The sequence below is a fragment of the Lepidochelys kempii genome, chromosome 27, assembly GCF_965140285.1.
Source record: "Lepidochelys kempii isolate rLepKem1 chromosome 27, rLepKem1.hap1, whole genome shotgun sequence".
In the NCBI taxonomy this organism is placed as follows: Eukaryota; Metazoa; Chordata; order Testudines; family Cheloniidae; genus Lepidochelys; species Lepidochelys kempii.
The window spans coordinates 4,058,268-4,075,395 of record NC_136406.1 but is presented as its reverse complement, the minus strand read 5'-3'; positions in this window follow the sequence as shown (position 1 = coordinate 4,075,395).

Here is a 17,128-nt window from a genome sequence, read left to right as displayed (position 1 = left end):
CTGCCCCACACTGTAACCCACAAGATCCCACTTCCCTCCCAGAGCTGAGATAGAACCCAGGAGTCCTGAAGGGGTTGCTCTCTCTGCAGACTTAGTAACAAAGTAAGAATATACATTACAATTTTAAACCTAACCAGTATTGCTTAAGTGACTTGCCACAAGGTGTCAGAACATGTTAGTATTAGAACTGAGTGGGTCTAATATTTATTGAATTTTCTTTCTTTTATATAGGAATTAGAGACATGCTCCTGTCTGCTAATTGCTAAGTTACCTGCCAAAAAACCCTAGAGTTTTCAAGTGCCTAAGTAGCCCCTGGAATCCCACCCTGAAAATCTGAAATGGCGCCCCTGCCTGTAAGTGATAAGTCCTGCAAGGCATTCTGATGTAAACATGAGCACTGTGCAGCATTAATGCAGCCCATATTAGCTGGATGAAAAGCTGGCTACCTGATGGATCTCAAAAAGTAATTGTCAATGAGGAATTGTCATCCCATAGATACGGTTTCTAGTAGGCCCCACAGGGATCTGTTCATGGCCACAGTATCTTTCTCAAGGATTTGGAAGAAAATATCAAATCATTGCTGGTAAAATTTGTAAACGACACGAAGATAGGTGGAGTGGTAAATAAAGATAGAGACTGGTCAGTTATGTAAAGGTCACATGGTAAGCTGGGCTCACCTGAATAACCTGTGTTTCAATACAGTTAAATAGAAGGTCATTCCTAGATTCAGAGATTCCGAGACCATTATGATCGTCTAGTCTGAGCTCCTTCATAACCCAGGCCGCAAACCTTCCCTAAAATAATCCCTAGAGCAGGAAAAACCTCCAGTCTTGATTCAAAACTGGCCAGTGATGGAGAATCCTCTATGCCCCTTGGGAAGTTGTTCCAAAGGTTAATTACCTCACTGTTAAAAAAATTATTTCAATTTCCAGTCTGGATTTGTTGAGCATTAACTTCCAGCCACTGGATCATGTTAGACCTTTGTCTGCTAGACTGAAGCGCCCATATCAAGTGCTATTCCCTTCCATAGGTACCTATAAACCATGATCAAGTCATCCCTTAATTTTCTCTTTGTTAAACTAAATTAATTGGTCTCCTCAAGTCTGTCACTATAAGGCAGGTTTTCTAATCCTTTAATCCATTCTCATGGCTCTTCTCTGAACCTTCCCCAGTTTATCAATGTCCAGCTAGAGACAAAGAATGTAGGTCCACATAGAGGATGGGGGCTCTATTTTGGAAAGTAATCACTCACAAAAGGACTTTGGGGTAGAGTGACCAGATGTCCCGATTTTATAGGGACAGTCCCGATATTTGGGGCTCTATCTTATATAGGCTCCTATTACCCCCCACTCCCTGTCCCTATTTTTCACACTTGCTGTCTGATCACCCTACTTTGGGGTCATAGGGAAACCAACCAAACATGAGCTCCTGATGCGACGTGTGGCTAACCGAGCAGGGGAGAAGGAGGGGTTGTTGTTACGGCAGCTCTGGTGAGGCCATTCCTGGATCCTGTGGTCAGTTCTGGTGCTCACACTTCAAAATGGACGTCCATGTGGGAAGGGTTCCAAAGGGAGCTACGAGGTGACTCCGGGTCTGGAAAACCTGCCTCACAGAGAAAAACGTGAAAAGTTCAATCTCTTCCATTAGCCCAAGAGACGCTGAAGGGCTGAGTTGGTGATGGCTGTGGTGGGCTTGCTGCCCTGAGACACTCGTTCCCCCTCAGCAGGCCCTTTACATCTCACTGGTCCATCCCCACCGGGGCTGGCCACAAAAGTCTTTCAAAATAAAATCCCCACAAACACAAACCCTTGGGAGCAAAAGTCCTTCCACCTAGTGTGTTCTGGGGGCAAGGGTTCCATCCATACCCTGGCAGGGGGACTCCAGGTCACCCCTTTCCCTCCCAGGATCGAAGGTCCACTAGCAAACAGACCCCGCAACTCGCCCCCCTCCCGCCCCCCGAAGCAAGAACAGGAGCTTTCTGTGCGGTTTTCCTGGCAAAGTTTTTCTCTTTGAGTGATTCAGAGAGAGTGGAGCCTCGTCCCACCCTCCACGACACAGTACAGGGCCCTGGGTTTGGAAAGAAACAGTCACCTCTTCTCCCCAAGGCTCTGCTCCCATGCTACAGCAACACAGGTCCAGCTCTGCAGCCTCTGTAGCACCCTCAGGCAGCAGTGACAGGGAGCTTCCCATGGATGTGGGTCGGGAATCTACCTCCCCGAGTGACAGCACCAGGTCAACAGAAGAATTCTTCCATTGACCCAGCCACATCCATGCTGGGGGTTAGCTTGGCTTAACTACACCAGCTGCAGCTAGGTCAACCTAACTTTTGAGTATAGACCAGACCCAAGTCTGGCCCTTGGACCATTTCTTCTTTTCCCACCTCTGCCCCTGTGGTCCCCAGGGTCTTCATTCAGGTGAGTCTCTTTGGAACAGGGTAACTGGGACCCCATCCTCCCAATTCCACTTTTCCTTCAAGGGTCAGTGCACCCCAGTGCAGCCATCTGTGAGTGCCCAACCCTGGGAGAGGGTTTCTGAGAGCAGAGGGGACAGTGGCGAAACGGTGGCTGGAAGCTGAAATAAGGCACAATTCTGAAGTGAGGGTAATTAGCCACTGGGGAAACTTACCTGTGATGTGGCAGATTCTCCATCCCTTGTTGTCTTCAGAGCAAGACTGGATCTTTTCTTAATACTTACGTTCCAGCCCATCCAGAAATTCTGGGCCTGACGCAGGAATCCCTATGCAGGGGGTCGGACTAGAGGACCATAATGATCTTTATTGCTCTTAAAATCTATGAATGTGATAATAATATCATGCAACGTTATAATAATAGGGGAGAGTAGTGTGTCACCACTGTCATTGAGGAGGCTGGAATCAGAACTGCTCGGCTGTGGTCCCAGGCTATACTGCTGTCAGCTGAGGAAGAGTCCCCTTCAGATCTAGCCGTGGGGGCCTCAGGCTTGTGAAGCTGGAGGAGCTGTCTCCAGGACATTCTGAGTGGCAGTGGAGGCTGTGAGGTTCCCCGTCACCAGGGATTTATTACAATAACTAAGTATCCCCAGAGGGCTAGTGATGGTCCCATGGAAGATTTGGAGCTGCCTGTATTGCCCCCTGGAAGTACCTGGGGAACCGAGTTCTACAAGTAGCCACCTGGGCTCTTTTGCTGTGATCATCCAACATCTCAGGACTTCCGGGCCTGAGAATGACCTGAAATGTCTGGAGGGCTCTGAGTCACATTGTCATAACCAAGTGATGGAGCCCTCATGCCATGGGGATGCCATGGCTTTGTCCCCATGGGAAAGGTGTAAAAGGAGTGTGGACCACAAACTTCTCCATGCAAGAGTCCTATGGCTGGGAAAATTGCTTCCCCAGTTGTAACTTATAGGCAAAGTGGTCCAGTGGTTAGAGCAGTGGCTGGGAGTCAGGACTGCTGGGTTCTGGTCCCAAAACTCAGATGTGAGTATAGTCTAGGGATTCGAGCAGGGAACTGGAAGCCTGGACTCTTGGGTGAGCAGTGTGGGATTCATTGCTTCCTGCTGTGCAGTCAGGGTGCCTGGCTTCTGTTCCCAGCCCGCCTTGACTCATAGTGTAACTGTGGCAGGTCACGTCCCCTGTATGTGCCTCAGTTTCCCCATCTGTTAAACGAGGGGGGTAATGGCACCTGTTTTACAGTGGGGCTGGGGAGTGTAAATAAGTGTGTAGAGCACTTTGAGATCCTCTGATGAAAGTCCTACAGAAATGCAGAGTTTTATTATCATGGGAGAGCAAGACTAAAACCCTGGAGCTGCCCTCTGTGCCCAGGGCAGAGCTAGCTTTGCATTTCCACGGGGCTCTCTGGAACCAGCGTATCCAAATGCCCTTTGAGATCAGTTTTAGCATCAGGACAACAGTGACATCTGGTGGCCAATTCTATCCATCACAAGTGTGCATCCCTATTCCTCCTCTGGATAGAGAGCAGGGCCGTGGTCAGCCACTGGACTTGAAATTGGCCCTGACCTCGGTAGCTGCAGGCTCCCCGTCTCTCCCCCCGGGACTGCGTCAGACAGTAACAGCTTCAAGACCATTTGTCTTTCCCTGGAAAAGGACAGTGGAGAATGGGGCTGGGCTATTTTCAGGGAACTTACATTTAATACCCAGCATTTATACAGCACCTTGTCTCCTTTACATTCTGCTTCACCATCGCTGAAATGGAGCCACTGCTAGGTGAGGGGGTGCACCAAATGTTTAACAGCCACACAACAATGCTGCACAGGAGTGGCTTACCAAGCACTGAAATGCACCCCCTCTGGGGTGGAGCACAGCAGCTGTTTAAGAGCACACAGCCATGCCACAAAAGAGTGGCAGGTAGGAAGCTGAAGAGTTCTATGCACACCTGGACCTGCAAAGGGAATTTAGGGGGCAGAATGGAATGATGAGGGTGCCCTGTGAAAAGTGCCCTGGGATCTGTAATGAGTGGGACTGCTGCGGGAGCTCAGTGTCACAATGCTGGGGCACTGGTTCAATAAGAGTTCAAAGGAAAGACCCCCGCCTGCTACACAACACTTCCTGAGCCCCGAAGTGTTCCTTGGAAGTCGTCCATCCAAATGCGGGCCTACCCCGAGCTGACCCCCACACTGGCTGGCTCCAGGTCTTTGTCCTCCACTAGGACCTGGTCTAAGAGGATAGAAATCAGTCGGTACTCTCTGCAGCTCGAGCAGTAGAGCAGAGTGTCCTGTGTCTAGTGCAGGCAACCTGGGGGCAGTCGGTCCTTGCTGCTGGAGCACGTGGGATCCACAATTAGAACAGCAAGGCAATAAAGCAGCAGAGACGAACTGAATCCTTGATGAGTTTGCTTGAGATGGCAGCTCTGCTCTGCCTGGAGGCCTGTGGAGCAAAGTCCTTTCTGAGCTGATGGACAGTTAAATGTGTCTGCTGTTAAATGAATCCAGTTCTAGTAACACTTACGTTCCAGCAGCTGGGGCAGATTCCAGCTTTCAGCTGGCAGGTGATTCCTGGAGCCTGCCTCTGCAACATTGCACTGTCCTGACGCCAGCTTCTTCTGTGATTGTTCATTATTCTTGTTTCCACTGCATTACGGACCCTCCTCTTGGTTTTACTTATCTGTCTTTGTGTAACCCGTTGGTGGGTCCCCAGGTCCCCTCTGTGCCCAACCCACAGAAGATGTGAATCTGTTGCAGCCCGAGCTGGGGAACATTAGCTCTGGAGGTCCCTGGCCAATCCCCAGTACGTCTGCCAGGATAGCAGCTGTCACTGCAGTCCCTGCTCTGTGTGTCACACACTAGCAGCTTGGTGGGGCTGGCCCGAATTCCACACTGTGCTAACTAGACTGCAGCAAATGGAGCATCACATGAATCTGATGTGTCCATCCCAGGCCGTGCGGAGCAGGCTGCAGGGAAAAAGCCAAAGAGCAGCCTTAGTTCTGTGGTGGGCTCTGCTCTTGCCAGGGATTTAATGCTGACGTTGGTTGAGTAGGCCATTATTGCAACAAGCAGCCTTTAAAGCAGCCCCCTTGGCCAGCCCAGCTCACAAGGGAGGGCTGCGTTGTCCTTGGGCCAGGTGCTGGAACAGGCCTTCTAAGCCGTGCATTCCCACCTCACCGCTTCTCCATGCAAGACTTTGCTACGGTGCGTCCTCCAGACCTGACTCGCCCATGGCACACTGAGCCCATCCCCAGGCTGGGCAAACGCAAGGCCATACCACCGTGGGCATAGCCCCACACGGGTTTCACCTCTGCCTACCAGGACTGGGATGACAGGGCTTCCACCATGCCCCCTGGGAGTCTCGCTGCTAGCGATGGTGCTCCCCGCTGCCCCGGGGTCAGGGATGGCAGAAGAACATGCCTTGGCACAAGCGAAGCCGCCTCATCGCCAAGATCTGCACCTGTCTGCTGTAGCTTTGAAAGAGCCTCCAGGAACAGAGCAGGGGCTGGGGGGTGCCGTGAGTGGGCAGAGGGGTGCAGGGCAAGGCCATGTCTGTGGCTGACTCTGCCAGAAGCTAGGCTGGGGGCCTGGGCAGTGCCCTGGCAGCTCCCCGCACACTCCCATAGATCAGCTAACACCGCTCTCCACGCTGGGCTAGCTCTGCTGACCGATGTACAGGGGGCCAGGCTCAGTCCAGACATCTGGTGCCTGGGGAAAGGGCACAAGAGTCCATGCCCCAGACCATCCTTCTCCAGCGTGTTCCCCAGGGCCTTGCCCAATCACTCTGAGTCATGGGGCTCTCACCCCCTTGGGGACTAGTAGAGCTCAGTGCCAGGAGACGCTCCCCTGAGATTCCTGCCAAATATCCCTGGGCCTTGTCTCATCCTGCTGCAGGGTGCAATGAGAGCCCCCAAGAGGGTGCAGTTTTGCAGTGCGATTCGCCCCTCTTTGTCCATTTTTGCCCCACAGCATTGCCATCCAGCAGGGAGCTGCACCAGCTCCTATCTCAAGGTGCAGTGTAGAGCACTTACCCATTGTCCAATCCGGCCCCACACTGCATCGATTTACCTCTGTGCAGCTGGGACAGTGCTGCATGGGCTGTGTGTGTGCACGGGGTGTGGCAGGGCTGATGCACCCTTCCCCATCCCAGCTATCACCCTGGAGAAGGGGGCAGAGGCTTCGCCCTTGTGGGGCGTATGGTTGCCAGGGGAGCTGAGCACCTGGGCTGCGAGCCCTGTACACTGGATGGCCTGCACTCCGGAGCTGCATCGGGAGCCCTTGCCCCAAGTGGTAACCCAAAAATTGAGTGCTCTTCCCTGCCACCTGGCATGACTGGGATGGGGACCAGCTCCTTGGGGGACAAAGCCTGTGTGGGGTGGCCCCTAGCCAGATACCGGCTCCCACCCAATAGGTCTGGAGGAGTTTTTGGGATGCAAGGCAGTCACATGGGGAAGTTCACTTGAAGCTGGTCGCCTTGGGGTTGCAGCTGTCACCGCATCCTTTGCTGTAGCCTCTCCATACAGATGTGCCCGTTCCCTGCCCTTCTGCAACATCCACCCCTGGGGCAGGCTCTCACTCCTCCCCTCAGGAGCTTGGAGAGGGAACCAGGAACTAGCTCAGGGGTGGGCCACATCTGGGAATAGAAATTGTATGGCGGGCTGTGAATGCTCACAAATTGGGGTTGGGGTGCAGGAGGGGGTGAGGGCTCTGGTTGGGGGTGCAGGCTCCAGGGCAGGGATATAAATGAGGAGTTCAGGGTGCAGGAGGGGGCTCCAGGCTGGGGTGGGGGTGTGGAGAGCGGGTGAGGACTCCGGCTGCAGGGCGAGCTCTGGAGTGGGGCTGGGAATGAGGAGTTTGAGGTGTAGGAGGGTGCTCTGGGCTGGGACCGAGAGATTCGGAGGGCTGGAGGGGGATCACGGCTGGGGCAGGGGTGCAGGCTCCGGCTGGGGGTGCGGGCTCTCGGGTGGGGCTGGGGATGAGAGATTTGGGGTGCAGGACGGTGCTCTGGGCTGGGATCAAGGGGATTGGAGGGTGGTAGGGGGATCAGGGCTGGGGCAGGGGGTTGGGCTGTGGGGAGAGCTCCTGGAAGCAGTGACATGTCCCTCCTCCGGCTCCTAAGCAGAGGTATGGCCAGGCAGCTCTGCACACTGCCCTGTCCGCAGGCACCGCCCCTGCAGGTCCCTTTGGAGTGCCGGAGGGGGGGAGCCTGTAGGAGCTGGAGCGGGGCCATGCTCTGGCTTCCGGGAGCCGCATGGTGCGGTCCCCTGATCCTGCGCCTCAGCTGGAGCGCCGGAGCAGGGCAAGCCCTGGACCCCACTTCCCAGTGGGAGCTCGCTGGGTGGCTTACAATGGCTCATGGGCCGGATTCAGCCCGTGGGCCATGGTTTGCCCACCCCTGAACTAGCTCCTCAGGCTCAAGCCAAACCATCCCAGGCTGTGACCAAGCTAATGAGCCTTTGGCTTGGTTGGGAGGCCAGGAAACCCCAGGGCACTCTGGGCAGTAGGTGGTGCTGCCATGCTCTGAGTCAGGACCGCACGGTGTGTGGGGCACCCTGAGCTCAGCAGCGGGATGAACGGCTGCCCCTTGGGTGCTGCAGCCAGTTTTCATTTCCTGCCAAAAGACATGGGGGTTGCAGACAAAATTGGTGCCAGGCAGGGGGACCCTTATGTGTGGTGTGAGTCCCTCTGATCTGTCTGTCTGTGGCATTCCCGAGTGCCATCACCTTGGGATCCCAGGGTCCAGTTCGGCACTTCAGCCTCTCAAGGGACTTAGGCACATGCTAAGTGCTTTGCTGCTCCGGGGCATGGAGCTACTGCCGTCAGCGGAGAGCAGAGCGCTGCCAGGCAGCAATCACAAGCACGGGGAGTTCACACTGGCATTCTTCTCTCACCAGCGTTACACCCCTGCTGACGCTGGGGACTTACGTCGGTGCAAAGGGAGAGGCAAATCAGGCTCTGTGTGTATGGGACCTGGGTCCTTATTACTTACAGCCGTCCCAAGCAAGGCTCAGGGCCCCGTTGTGCGAGGCGCTATTACACGCTAGACACGTGTAATAAACGAGCTAGTCCCTGCCCCAGCGAGCCTGCAGGTTTAGCATACGACACGAGATGAGAGCTGGAGAGAACACACAGAAAATGGCAGGAGTGAAACAATGAGATTTAATAAAACCCTTGTTCTGCCTTTAATCCAGAGCTAACCTGGGCGTGCCAGAGACACCAAGGAGCTCGGTGCAGGGGAATGTGGGGTGCTGAGCACGTGGGAGTCTGGCCCCTGGTTTCCAGGTGACTACATATTTCTCTATGGTCCCACTTTGTCATATGGTTCCATTTAAAGCAGTGTTGAAAGGGTAATACATGATCCAGAGCTGTCATAAGCCCATTGCAGAACACGAGTTGCATGGGGTAGAGGTGTAACCCGCTTGTTAATGTGTTACAGGGTCCCATTCAGACAGTGCTGAGCTGCAGGGGAAGAGAGGCTGATACAGCCTCAGCTATGTGCTTGAACTCATGTCGTCCTAATTCAGGTCCCTGGTTTAATTCCTGGCTGCCCTGCCGCCGGGGGAGGGGGGGTGGGGGGTGCTGCTCTCCCATGTGCATGTTGCTAGAAGGGGCATTAGAGCTGGTGATAAGCCCTGGTTCTAAACATCCCAGAGCAGCTGGATTCTCTAACCGTTGATTAAAACATCCATGGATCATGTATTGACTCTTTAGAGATGGAACCGTAGTAGAAAGTGTGACCTTATTTATCCTGTAAACACCCTGCCATCACACCAGCCGCTGGGGAGTCGCCAGAGACTTTATACATGCAAAGCCTGTTCTACAATAAACAACCTCAGTGGGACCCTGCCCCTCAGCTGGAAGGGCCCTGGGGTGCAGGGCAGCAGGAGAGCTTTGCTCACCCCCCAGAGAGGCCTCCTCACAGGTCCCCCGCTAGGAAGCTGGGGCACTGAGGCCTGTGGCCCGGGGGCGAGAGGCTGGGGAGGGATTCTCACTGCTCTGCAGGACCCAGGTGGCTGCTGGAGCTGGGCACAACATGAGGGGGTTTTCCACGGAAAAATGTCAACACTTTTTTTAAGAAAATCATTTTCACTGACATGTTCCACAGGAAATGTTGGTTAATTGGTGAAAAAAATCCCCAGTCCGACTATTTCACTGTGAGAGGCTGCTGCAGGGCCTCCTGGGAGCTGTAGTTCGGGTGCCTCGCGGCGGAGCTCCCTGGTCAGACTCCGTCTCCCGGGAGGAAGGCTGTGCTGTGGCGTGAAATTCACAGCAGAGGGGGGGAGGAAACAACGATCTCAGGGTTGGAGAGCGAGTCCACCCCTCGCCCCCTCACCCTGCAGCATTGCCTCCTGTTCCGTGGGGCTGGGTGCGGTTCCTGCCCGGGGCGGACGGGCTGCCTCTGAGCGGTGCTGCGTGTGTTGCCTGCCGTGCCATGATTTCACGGGCTTCAGGCAGATTCATGGTTTCTGTAACCGTCATGAGAAAACCGTAGCCTTTACCCATGATGCTGCGGGGTGGGGGGCCGAAAGCCAGTGGGGACCTGGCCCGTAAGGGAGAATGAGGCTCCCAAGCCACAGCTCCCCCTGGCTCACAAGCAAAATCAGCCCCACGCCGAAACCTTCTGGGGTTTTGACACTTGTTTTTTCAACCGAAAAATCTAAATCCCCCAGGGAGCAGAGCCGTTCCGTGAAAGAATTTATTTAATTGAAACCCTCCCGCTCCGTCTTCCATGGAACAACGGTTCTGAGCTGCCTTCCTCGGCGCCCCCTCCCGCCCCAGCTTAGCCACTGGGGGGAGATGGAGCGGGGGGCATTGGCTCTGGTGGCTGGGGGGTAGGGTCTGCTGGGCGTGGGGAAGCCAGAGAAGTATTAGGGTCCTGGGAGAGCCAACACACTTGTTGCCAGTGCGGCCCAGGGGTAGGGCATGGGGCTGGGAGCCAGGAGAGCTGGGGTCTCCTCCCACTGTGTGACCATGACCCAGCTCTTCCCGAGAAGGATGCTCCTCCCGCCTGTTGCCTGCTCAGACTGCACTCCTCGGGCAGGGCCTGTCTCCGCAGCGCCAGCCCCATGGACCGCTCTGGTCACGACCCTCACCTGGCTCACGTGACCTGGATGTGCGGGTTTGGCCAGCCCTGCTCACTGCTGGGCACTGGCAAAGCCTCCCTCTCAGTGATGACAGCAGGGCACTGGATCAAAGCGAAAGCATTTGCCAAGAATGTTTTCATTAATCAAGAACGAAAGTCGGAGGTTCGAAGATGATCAGATACCGTCCGCCCTCCCTGCGCAGAGCGTGGGGTGGGAGTCCGGGTGGGTGGAGGGTGGCGGGGGAGGAGAGGCAAGACGGGCCCCGGCCTTTCAGCCCCAATGCAGAGAGGGAGGCAGGGTAGCCCCTCTCCGTCCTGGGCTTCCCGTGGACCAGGGGGTTGGGGGGGGGAATGAGGGTACCGAGGGGGGCATGGGCGTCCTCAGACGTCCTTCCCTCCTTGGCGGTCCCCCTTCCACCCTGCCCGGGGCCCCCTTGTGGGTGTCCACGGGCCGCCTCAGACACAGGGTGGGTTCTGGGAACTGCTGCTCAGCGCCCATGCTGGGGTGTCCAAAGATGCCATTGAAAACCCTTCCCCAGAGCTGACCCCCCTCTGTGGGCTTGGGCATCTCTGGCTCCCTTTGATCTGGCTGCAGCACCCCACCTTGCTCCCTTCGAGTGGCTTCTCTGTCCCACGCAAGGGGCAGGGGCAGGGCAGTGTCTTTGTTTGCTTGGAGGCGCATGGCAAAGCCTGGCCAATCTGCCCCGGACTCGCTCGCTCTTTCCCAGGCAGAGCCATGGCAGCTGTGGTGCGGTTCTGCTGCCCAGGCCCCAGCGTGCCTGCCAGGGAGTTGGCCAGGCACTGCCTGAGGTTGCTGGTTTGAAGCCCTTAGGGGACCAGCTCTAAAAATGGGGGGACTTGGGCTGAGAACGCCCAGGCGGTCCCAGGTAAAGACAGGCCTGTCATCGCCTGTGTGCTGGGAGCCGCTGGTCCCAACTGGTTTTTCAGGCCTGGCTTGACAAAGCCCTGGCTGGGATGATTTAGTTGGTGTTGGTCCTGCTTTGAGCAGGGGGTTGGACTAGATACCTCCTGAGGTCCCTGCCCACCCTGATATTCTATGGTTCTAATAAGAAAAGGAGGACTTGTGGCACCTTAGAGACTAACACATTTATTTGAGCATAAGCTTTCGTGAGCTACAGCTCACTTCATCGGATGCATACCGTGGAAAGTGTAGAAGATCTTTTTATATACACACAAAGCATGAAAAAATACCTCCTCCCACCCCACTCTCCTGCTGGTGATAGCTTATCTAAAGTGACCACTCTTCTTACAATGTGTATGATAATCAAGGTGGGCAATTTCCAGCACAAATCCAGGGTTTAACAAGAACGTCGGGGGGGGGGCGGGGGGGGTAGGAAAAAACAAGGGGAAATAGGTTACCTTGCATAAAGAAAAGGAGTACTTGTGGCACCTTAGAGACTAACCAATTTATTTGAGCATAGGCTTTCGTGAGCTACAGCTCACTGCATCGGATGCATAGCTCACGAAAGCTTATGCTCAAATAAATTAGTTAGTCTCTAAGGTGCCACAAGTACTCCTTTTCTTTTTGCGAATACAGACTAACACGGCTGCTACTCTGAAACCTATGGTTCTAATGAAGCTGCCCCCACCCGCCCGTGGACAGGCACTGGCCCAAGGGCCCAGAGTGAGCAGGAGAGCGGAGACAGGAATAGAACCCAGGCGCCCTGGCCCTTGGCCTAACCACTACGTGCGGCTCCCTCCTGCGCTGGAAGGTGCTGAGCTGGAATAACTACAATGCCCCCGCCCCAGACACCCATCACCACCGCCCTTTGGGCATTAGTGCACTTTAAACCCTAAGTGCTCCCTGTCACGGAGTGTGGGGGAGTTCAGGCCCTGCACCCCTCTTCCTGGGATTCACTGAGACTCTCAGCCAGCCAGTAAAACGGAAGGTTTATTGGACACCAGGAACACAGTCCAAAACAGAGCTTGTGGGTACAACCAGGACCCCTCAGTCAAGTCCTTCTGGGGGAGCAGGGAGCTTAGACCCCAGCCCTGGGGTTCCCTGCGTTCCTCCACCCAGCCCCAAACTGAAACTAAACCCCCCCAGCAGGCCCCCTCCTGCAGCCTGTCTTCACATTCCTGGGCAGAGGTGTTACCTCCCCCTCCCCCTCCTGGCTCAGGTGACAGGCTCTCAGGTCTCCCACCCCCAGGGCACATTCCCAGGTCAACACTCCCCCCTCCCTGCTGAGTCACATCATCACACTCCCAACCCCTGAACTGGTCCCTCAGCACTTGGAAGGAGCTGCCACCCCTGCAGGGAAAAGCTTCCCGCCCCGGGAGGCTGGGCCCACGTGGGAGGCTGGGCAGCAGCGGCTGCAGAAACAGGGGTCCAGAACTGCTCCCCGACTACAGAGCTGTGAGGGAAGCCTTGGCCATAAATACAGAGACACCCAGTGGTTAGCCCTCATAATAGGTCCAACTCCCTATTCCTCCCACTGCTGGCTTAACCTGCCAGGGCCTGCTCTGGCCACATGCCAGCTGCCGGTTCAACGCCCGCATTTCCTGCCCTGGAGAGCTCCCTGAACCCTGGGAGCTGGGATAAAGCTGAGGGGGTGGAGGAGGCTGGGGCGCACCCTGAGCTGCCAGGCTGAAATGAGCTCCTCCCTTCCCGCCCTGGGGGGTCCCTAGAGAGACCCTCCGTGCGGGCTGGGCAGCAGCAGGATGGAGCTAGGGAGGAGACAGAGCGGCCTGCACCAGACCTCTCTCCTCGGGGCAGGTGAGTCCCTGAAGACCTGGTCCCTTTCACATTGATGCTGATGAGGGCAGCAGGCTGGACATGACGGATCCTAAGACCATCTGTGCACTAAGGGAATGGAGTGACCCCCAGGTTACACCACACCACTTTAACCTGGACAGCTCTCTGCCTCATCTCCCCTGCCCCCTTTCTCTCCACCCACTTGCCTTGCGCCATCCCTGGTTAGCAAGAGCTGCTGTGTCCTCCAGATGGGACTTCTGGAGCCCCCAGCTGGCAGCTCCCGGGGATTTAGCTCACTGCATGGGGAGAGAATACACGAGTAATCCGCCCCCTGCAATGAGCCAGAGCGAGAAAGAACAGCTTCCAGAGGAGCCAGCTGTGACGGGGGACTCAGTGGGGTCAGGACACAGAGGGAGGCTGCCCCATAGGAGTGACTGTGGTTCAGGGGGTCAGACTGGATGATTGCACTGGTCTGTTCTGGCCCATCTATATGCAGGAGCTGCAGAGAAGCTGGCTCTCGAACCAGCTGTGGGGAGACTGGGGCTATGTGAGCAGAGGGCTGAGGGGATTCTGGCACAACGAGGTGGAGGCAAGCGAGGTGGGTGATATGGGGGGTGGCAGCCAGCCTGGCGGGGCGCTCTCTGTGACACTCTTATGGGTATGCACAGCCAGTGGGAGCCAGCCACAGGACAAAGCAAAGCAGCAGCGTTCTGCACCCAGGGCCAGGCAGCTAGCACTGGAGGCAGCTGGGGGGGGGGAGGCTGCAAGAGGAGCGAGCAAAGCGAGGGGCGGTGCCCCAAGGGGGGATCTCTGGGTGTCTTTGCTGCAATGGGCTCCCACTGCCCTGCCGCTCCCTAGCTGGGTCTGGCTGTGAGCGTCTGCCTGAGGGGCAGCGCGAAGGGCACAATCTGCTGCTGTGTTAGGTGGGCTGAGCGCTGGGCCCCTCCCCACATGTCCCCAGGCTGCCTCAGCTCCTGCTGCAGACAGGGGCGCAAGGGGGGGCAGGGAGCCCAGGTCCCTTGGTGGCCCCCCTGACTGGATGATGGATGGATGGCCAGGCCAAATTCCAGTGAGTGGGGTCACGACCTGGTACATGGGGTCACATCACCACTCAAATTTGGGCAGCCAGGCAGGTAACCTGGGTCCCCTCCTTAGCAAAATTCTGGTTGCGTCCAGGAGGCTGCAATAAGCCCTAACACCCGCTCCGGGACAGGGGGAGGGGAGAGGATCTGCTTCTGCTGCACCCCTGCCCTGCCCCAACCAGCCCTACCCAGGGAGCCCCTGGGGGCTCAGCTCTGCATCCTCCGGGCTCTTACTCCAGCGCTCCACTGGCACCCCAGGGCAGAGCAATATTCGCCTCTAATTTCTTATTTCACAGAGTTCTTACACAACCGTCCCAGGCTCGTTGGCGGCCATGGGGCTGTAAGTGGCCCCCACGCAGTACGCGTGGCTCTGTGAATCCATCAGGCAGAAGCCAACTACCCAGAGCAGGCGATGTGCCCGAGGGTGGGGAGGGAAGGGCAGCAGGAGCCTTGCCCGCCGCAGAGACCCACCAGGGCATTGGCGCTGGTGGCCTGAAGCCATGGGAGGCTGGGCCCCAAGGGGACCCACCAGCTGGCGTGTTCCTAGCGCCCTGCTGCTAGTTCCCAAGTTAAACGCTGCAGTGGAGACAAAGGCCAAAGCAGCAGCCCCCAAATCCCCGTCCAGGTGTCAAAGCTCCCACCTGTCTCCTCCCCAACTGCCAGCAGCTTCCCCCCTCGGCTGTGCGTGTTCACTACGCGGTGCACAGGGAGCACAAGGCTCCGAGGGCAGCCTGCAGGGAACGGGGTGTGCAGTGGGGTTGACGGAAGAGGAGGCTGTGCCGAGCTTCAGTCATTCTCCTCTGGGATTCAGCAACACGCTCCATTTTGTCACTCACTGATCTGAAGCTGCTGCAGAGTCCTGGAGCACCATTGGGGAGGAGGGGGGCGGGGTGGGGAAGGAAGTAACCCACTGAGCCCTAAAAAGAAAAGGAGGACTTGTGGCACCTTAGAGACTAACCAATTTATTAGAGCATAAGCTTTCGTGAGCTACAGCTCACTTCCTCAGATGCATATCGTGGAAACTGCAGCAGGCTTTATATATACACAGAGAATATGAAACAATACCTATTCCCACCCCACTGTCCTGCTGGTAATAGCTTATCTAAAGTGATTTCCAGCACAAATCCAGGTTTTCTCACCCTCCACCCCCCCCCCACAAATTCACTCTCCTGCTGGAGCCCTGATTCTCTCCTGCCCCTCTGTGTAAACAGCACCGGGAGCGTCAGGAATCCGTGCTGCTGTGGGCTTTCAGTCTGCTCCAGCCAGCCCTGCTCCCGGCACGGTGCTTCCTGTCCACTGGAGGGTGGCTGGCCCTGTGGCTAAGGCCCCGCAGTGCCAGACACCCAGGTCGTCACTGCCCTACCCAGGTGTGGTCCCCAAGGCCAGGGAAAACCGTCCCCGTTCTGGGTCAGGCATGTTCTGCTCTAGTGGGAATGACGGCGCATGGGCAATGCAGAACCTGCCCCATTGTCTCTGATCCCCACCTGTAACACGGGGAGAACAACACCCCCTCTCTCCCACCCTGCGGCTGCCCTGTCTGATCAGACGGGGAGCTCCTTGGGGCAGGTCCTGTCTCTTGCTCTGTCTGGGCACACCCGGGGTCTCAGGTGAGCTCTCTCTGGTGTTCAGTGATCACTCGGGGGGATTCACAAACCCCCAGTCAGCTGCCCCAAACCCTGGAGGCACCTAGTTTTCTGCCATTAAAGTCTCCAAGTACTTTGGTTCCGGTGAGTGGTCATGCGTTCAGCCCCTACGTCCCGACACGGCCACGCAGCCCTGACGGACGCTCAGGCCCCCGGGGCCTTCCCTGCCCGGCTGCCTTGACTTTGTGACCTGAGGCAATAGGTGTGTTCAGAGTATGTCTAAACCCATCCCAAATAGCCAGAGGAGGCAGTGCCCCCCCCCCCCCCGTTTATGACCCTTAACCCAGTGATTAGGGCATTTGCCTCAGATACAGAAGACCTGGGTTCAGTCCCCCCTCGGGCTGATGTGGAGACGGGCTTTGAACTTGTCTCCCATCTTGCAGCCCACACCACTGGACTTCTGGGTACCCTGGGGCAGGTCCCTTTTAGGGGGCTTATTCCTTCACCCACTTACTTCCCTGGTCCTTCTCACATGAACAGAGAGCAACAATACCCAAAGTCCAAAGGTGCAAACAATTTGATGTTTATTGGGGTGAACTTCCAGCAAGCATGATTCCAGTTTCCTTCCTTAGTGTCCCCCTTCCCAGCTCTGACACCACAGAGCCTTACACCTGTGTCCCTGTTCCCATTCCTGCCCTTAGCCAAACATGATTCCAATTTCCCCAGCCCCATTCCCTGTTCCCATTTCCCCATTCCCATTTCCCCCCCACACACACACACCCACCCACCCACTCACTCACTTCCTGACTGACTGCAGACTATATAGTAAAACTTGAGTTCTGCTTAGCTATACCTTAACCAATCATTTTCCTGAAATGTAACTAACCAATCCTAACATATTGTAACATGATTATGTAACCAATTCTATCCCACCACCTTAATTAGTTTACACCCAGCAAAATTAACTATACAGCAGACAGGAACAATCACAGAACCAGACAGAGATTATACAGACCAACAATAGCAAAGTGGGAACTATAATGACAAAACAACACAGAAGTGAGGATTTCACATCCCAGCTATTGATAAGTGAGTTCTTGCCAGACAGGATGCTCTCAAACTAAGTTTCCTTTTACATTTTCTAGGCACTTCCCTTTCTCTGGAGGCGATAGGCATTATCAGGACAGGATTGTATCCTAACAGCCCAATAGCACCTTCTTTCAATGTGACTGGGTTGGAATGTGAG